The sequence below is a fragment of the Lagenorhynchus albirostris genome, chromosome 3 (assembly GCF_949774975.1).
Source record: "Lagenorhynchus albirostris chromosome 3, mLagAlb1.1, whole genome shotgun sequence".
Classification (NCBI taxonomy): domain Eukaryota; kingdom Metazoa; phylum Chordata; class Mammalia; order Artiodactyla; family Delphinidae; genus Lagenorhynchus; species Lagenorhynchus albirostris.
The window spans coordinates 44,084,571-44,090,945 of record NC_083097.1 but is presented as its reverse complement, the minus strand read 5'-3'; positions in this window follow the sequence as shown (position 1 = coordinate 44,090,945).

Below are 6,375 nucleotides of genomic sequence, written 5' to 3'. Positions count from 1 at the left end.
CTTCCTTACTCAAGGCTCCAGAGCTTGGTATTTCCTTTGACGGGGACATTCTTCCCTCCTCTCTTTGCCTAATTAACTCCTTTTTCTCTTTCAGATCTCAGATCACCTTAGCTCCTCAGGGAAGCCATCCCTGACTGCCCAGTTAGGATTCTTTACTCTTTCAGTTCCAAGTGACAAGAAAGAAAGAAAGAAAAAGAAAGAAAAAAAGAAAGAAAGAAAGGAGAAAAAAGAAAGAAAGAAAGGAGAAAGAAAGAAGAAAGAAAGAAAAAAGAAAGAAAGAAAGAAAGAAAGAAAGAAAGAAAGAAAGAAAGAAAGGAAGGAAGGAAGGAAGGAAGGAAAGAAAGGAGGAAAGGGAAAGGAAGATGTCAATCACTCAATGAAACTGGCTTAAGGGCTTCCCTGGTGGTACAGTGGTTAAGAATCCGCCTGCCAATGCAGGGGACGTGTGTTCGAGCCCTGGTCCAGGAAGATCCCACATGCCACGGAGCAACTAAGCCCGTGCGCCACAACTACTGAGCCTCTGCTCTACAGCCCGCGAGCGACAACTTCTGAAGCCTGCGCGCCTACAGCCCATGCTCTGCAATGAGAAGCCGGAGCAACACAAGGAAGAGTAGCCCCCGCTCGCCACAACTAGAGAAAGCCTGTGCACAGCAACGAAGACCCAACGCAGCCAAAAAAAAAAGTCGGGGTGTTTACATGACCTTTGCTTCTAAAAGAAAAAAAAAAATGATACTGGCTTAAGCAGGAAGAGGGGAATGAGCTGGCTCACACCACTAGAATGTTTATTGGTTTATTGGTAGTTGATACGAGGCTGGGTCCACGTGTTTAATATCTTTGGAATGTCAGTTTCTTGGCTCTGCTCTCCTCTGTTAGCTTCATCCTCAGGTTGCGGCCTCATGTCTCAGGTTGCTCTCCTCATGTTGTGGCCACTGGCAACCCCAAGTGTCTTGTTTTAGCCCTGCTGGTCAATTGAAGAAGTGCATCTCATTCTCAATGGCTCCAGAAAAAGTCCCAAAGCTCTCATTGATCTGGCCTGAGGCACATGAAGCATTCTTGAACCAATCACTGTGGTCATGGCGGTGCAGGACAGGCATACCTCAAAGATATTGTGGGTTCAGTTCCACACCTCCACAATAAAGTGAATATTGCAATAAAGCAAGTCATGAATTTTTTGGTTTCTTACTGCATATAAAAATTATGTTTACACCATACTGTAGTCTATTAAGTGTACGATAGCATTATGTCTAAAAAACTGTACATACCTTAATTTAAAAATACTTTATTGCTGAAAAATGCTAACAATTGCTTGACAATGCCGGGTTGCCACAAGCCTTCAATTTGTAAAAAATGCAATATCTGGAAGCGCCGCAAAGTGACACGCAATAAAATGAGATTATGCCTGTGCTTTTGTTAGTCAGTACTGGGTTATGTGACCTTCAGTGAAGTCAGTGGTGGGGTCAGCCTCGCCTGGACTACACAGTCAGAGGATAGGGAAGGGGTAGTCCTCCAGAGGAAAACTGAAGGGCAGTTTCTAGGTGAAGAGGGAATGTTGGCCGGGTGAAGAGAGGTGTCTACTCTGTTAGGTTAGATTCTTATTACACACTCTTATGGCGCCATGGATTTTTCCCTCATAGTACTATTCACAAATGTAATTTTACATTTGTTTGTGTGATGATTTGATTAATATGTATTCTTCCACTAGGCTGTAAGCTTCATCTGCACACGCATGTTTTTGTTGTTTTACCGTATTATTAAATCCCCAGTGTGTGCCTGCCTCCAGTGGGAGCACAATAAATATCTTTTGAATAAATAAATGAACTGTGTTTTGGATATGCGTCTGGGGGTATTAGGTCATGGTGATTTTGGAATTAGATGAATTTCAATGTTGACTCTGTCACTAATTTGCTTTTAGACTAATGAATAAATTGACCTAAGATTTACTTTCCACATCTGTGAAATCATAATAATACATGGTTCATTGGACTGTTTGGAGGATTCAATCAGACCATGAATGCAAAAGCTTAGTATACTGTAAGAATTGATTATTCTTTTACTCCATCTATTGCCAGGAAAACTGGCTATCCATACACCCATGGCAGAATGGCTGTACAGTTTACTCCCCCATCCAGACACTCCTTTAACTGTAACCATGGCATATATCCCAGTATTTTCCACTCCATAAGGCTCCACCCTTTCATCTATTACTGGAGAAAACTCAAGCTGCATAAGGTTCATGGACCACCCTCCAAGTGACTGCAAGAGAGAGAGAGAGAGAGAGAGGGACAAGGCTAGTCCAATGAGCAACATGCAGCAGGTGGGGGCCTGGTGTGGCTTTTGTCTCTTCCAGTCACTCATTGCTTTGTACATACTCAGCAATCAAACCAATTAACACAATGGCCTTTTATCTCCGGTTTCCACTTCTATTTGCATCCCTGCCCTTGTTTATAGCTTCATCTAACAGAGGGGGTCCATCCCACACTGAAAGTATCTGATCTGCTCTAATAATACCAGCCTGGATGCTAAGTACCACAGACACCTGGTGCAATAGTCAGTGAACCGGAAGAACTGTCAGACTGAGTGACGCTAAAGGAAAGTGTACCACGCCAAGGAGGCTCCTGGCTACCTGCCAGCATTCTGCCCTGGGGTGATGGAGTTAGTCTTACTCCTCCCTCACTCTAAGTGTATGGAGGTCAGTAACTAGCAAAGCACAAGACCTGGATAGGAAGGGAACAAATTCCCTGGAAAGGGCTGGTGTGGGTGTTGGGAAGTGGGCAGAACAAGACACTGGAAGGCTGGCATTGTATAAGGACAAAGCTATGAGGGGTTAAAGGTGCCTACAGGAGAGGAATGGAAATGACCCAAACAATTGATATGACCTAGTTTTGGCATTGAAGGAGTTACCAAAGGAGACAGACATGAAAACTAACAATCATACAAAATAAAAATTATAATAAAAGTCTGTGTAAAGTTCTGCATGAGAGAGTCCACCTCTGCTTGGAAGAATGAGAAAAGAGTTTAGTAAAGATTTCAAAGAGCAGAAGACATTTGGGATAAATTTCAAGCAAGGTGAGGTTTCTTGCATACCTGGTGGATAAGGGTGATCCGAGTAGAAGCAACACGTGAGCAAAGGTATGGAGGCATAAAAGGGCAGTAGGAGGTAACTGTTGAGCAGGTGATTTAGACATAGCTAAAAATTAAGCTATGTTTGCAGGAATAGCAGGCATAGACGTTGGACATAGGACAGAGTTCAGGGCCAGGTTGTTCAGAGCCTAGATGTGACAGCAGAACATTTAAACTAAGAAGTTGGACTTTAGAGAAACTCAAATGCAGTGTCAGGACAATACATTGTCATTCCAGTCCCACACGTTGGGAAGTGACTCTGCGCAGGAAGTTGTTGGAGGCCTCAAATTCACAAAACAGGCACTTTTCTCATGGGTCAGCCCCATTGCCTGAATGTTACCTGGTCTCTAGTCACAGGTTCAATGACTTGCGGGTGATATATTATTAGCAAGGTCAGGTTCCCTCTGGTTTCTTTAAGACATAAAGCCAGTTGACCCTATACTATAGATTTACCCTCTCAAGACTTCACTTCTTAATGTCAGAGATGTGAAAAAATTCAGAAAACAAGGGGGCTGGCTTGCAATAGACAATGGTTGCAATAGAAAGCGGAAGGCTGTGTTGCAACAAACCACATCTGGTGCTTCTGTCTTTATTGGATTCCCGCTAAGCTTTACTTTGGTAAGCACTTGGTTGGCAAACCTCTTTGTTCTTCCACAGAACTTTGACTCATGGGACCCCCAACTTCCTCATTTAGGCTAGAAAGAGTCTTCTGGAATGCCTTTGACTTTACAACTTATGTCGACCTGGCACTAGACCTCAGATCTTCATTGCATTTGCCATGAATAGGACTTTTGAACACACTGCCTGACACGAGACATTTGGGCACTGAGTAGTTTGTAATTAGTTAATGTTCCACCAATGTTGCCAAGTACTTACACACACCTAAGATACCTTTTTAATTTTATTCCTTTCTTATTCTAATTTAAAAAAATTTTTTTTGCTGAAAATATGAAAGTTGGTGAGATCATGACCTGTCACCTAGATAGTAAATTTTTTTTTAACGTTTATTGAAATATTGTTGATTTACAATGTTCTGTTAGTTTCAGGTATACAGCAAAGTGATTCAGATATATCTATCTATATATACTTTTTTAGATTCTTTTCCATTATAGATTATTACAAGATATTGATATAGTTCCCTGTGCTATACAGTAGGTCCTTGTTGGTTATCTACTCCATGTAGTAGTGTGTATATTTTAATCCCAAACTCCTAATTTATCCCCCCCCCACAGATAGTGAATCTTAAGAACAAGAATATTCAGATGTAAAACTGCAGAGTGATGCTCTAACTCAAGAAATTTAATATTGATAAAATACTATTATCTAATATTGTTTCATATTTGCTTTTCACTGATTGTCCCAATATCATCCTTAATAGCAACTCCCCCTCCCCCCAATCTAGGATTCTGACATGTCTCCTTACTCTGGAACACTTCTTCAACCTTTCATTGAAATTAAGATATATTAATAATTTTTATTAATAGACACAGAGTACAAAGAACACAAGTAATGAGACACATGCTGGGGGGGGAATATTTTAACTATCATTTCATTTCATAACAGGAGGCCTTTGCAAGAGTCCATGCAAGAGATGATGAAGTTAAACCAACTAAAAAGACATAGTTTTCAAAAGAGCCATACAGAGGACTCAACTGATTTGGTGTGAGAGGTAAATGAGAAGGATTTGTGATGACTCCAAGGTTTCTAACATGGCAGTCAGTGTAGACAGTGGTGCTGCCCATTGCTAGAAAGAATACTGGGAGGAATCATGTAGAAGATGAAGATGGTCAATGAATATTGGATATGTTGAGTATAAGGTGCCTCAGAGGTGACTAGAGTTATTTAGTAGTAAGTTGACCAACTTGTCCTAGATTGCTTGGGTCTTGCCCAGTTTTAGCACTGAAAATCCATGTCCTGGAAATCCTCTCTTTCCTGGGCAAAATGGGACAAGTTGGTCCCCCTATAATCAGTAGGCCATTTGTGATATGAGTCTGGAGCTCAGAGAGTGGATGAAATTAGTGACAGAGAGGGGCACCTCCATGTAAAGGTGATAATTTGAAATCTTGGGAGGACTGAGACAATTCAGGGAGAGAAGCCAGGTGAAAAGACTTCAAAGCCTATACAGGAAGCTGAGACCCAGAGCGTCTCTTTAGCCAAGCAATCATAAAACAAACATTAATTTACTTACCGTGTACACGTTTTCCTCGCTATCCAAAAGCAGAGCGTTCCTATGAAACTTTTCCTAAATAGAAATGGCATAGAGTGAAGAAGCAATTACCTTAGTTCACATCTCACTAACGGATGCACAAAATAAATGGAGAGAAAGCAAGGATGCTCACAGACACAGTTCAAGCCTAGGGCGGCTTGATGCTGAGATGCTGAGTGTAAGCTCCTGGGAAGGAGCTTGGTGGTACCACTCTAGCTGCTTGGGGTGCGCTGCCTCTATAACTGCTTGCTGCAAAGCAAACGTTGAATACTATTCTCACTTTTTGCCTTTTTTTTTTTGTAAAACGAAATTGTTCATATTTCTCTCAGTTAGCAAAAATGGGTACTAAGTTGCATAAGGCAAACTTTCCAAAAGTGAGGGATAACTGTATATCAAATTACTTTTCAGACAACTGTAAGCTGTTCACAAACTTGTCAGGAACAAAAATGAAATCAAATTCATTACCCATCAAGGTGGTTATCACCCCTTCAATCTGTAACTTCTTTACTAGACTCAATATCAATTTGGAAGATTTCACTTCTCTTTTATTATTATTATTATTTTTTGCCGTACGCGGGCCTCTCACTGCTGTGGCCTCTCCCGTTGCGGAGCACAGGCTCCGGACGCGCAGGCTCAGCGGCCATGGCTCACGGGCCCAGCCACTCCGCGACATGTGGGATCTTCCTGGACCAGGGCACGAACCCACGTCCCCTGCATCGGCAGGCGGACTCTCAACCACTGCGCCACCAGGGAAGCCCTGTTCTCTAACTGTTTGATAGAATTCACCTGTGAAGCCATCTGGTCCTGGATTTTTGTTTGTTGGAAGATTTTAAATTATGGTTTCAATTTCATTACTTGTGATAGGTCTGTTTATATTTTCTAATTCTTCCTGGTTCAGTCTTGGAAAATTGTACCTTTCCAAGAATGTGTCCATTTCTTCGTGGTTGTCCAATTTTTTGGCATATAGTTGTTTGTAGTAGTCTCTTATAATCCTTTGTAGTTCTGCAGTGTCGGTTGTGATTTCTCCTTTTTCATTTCTAATTTTATTG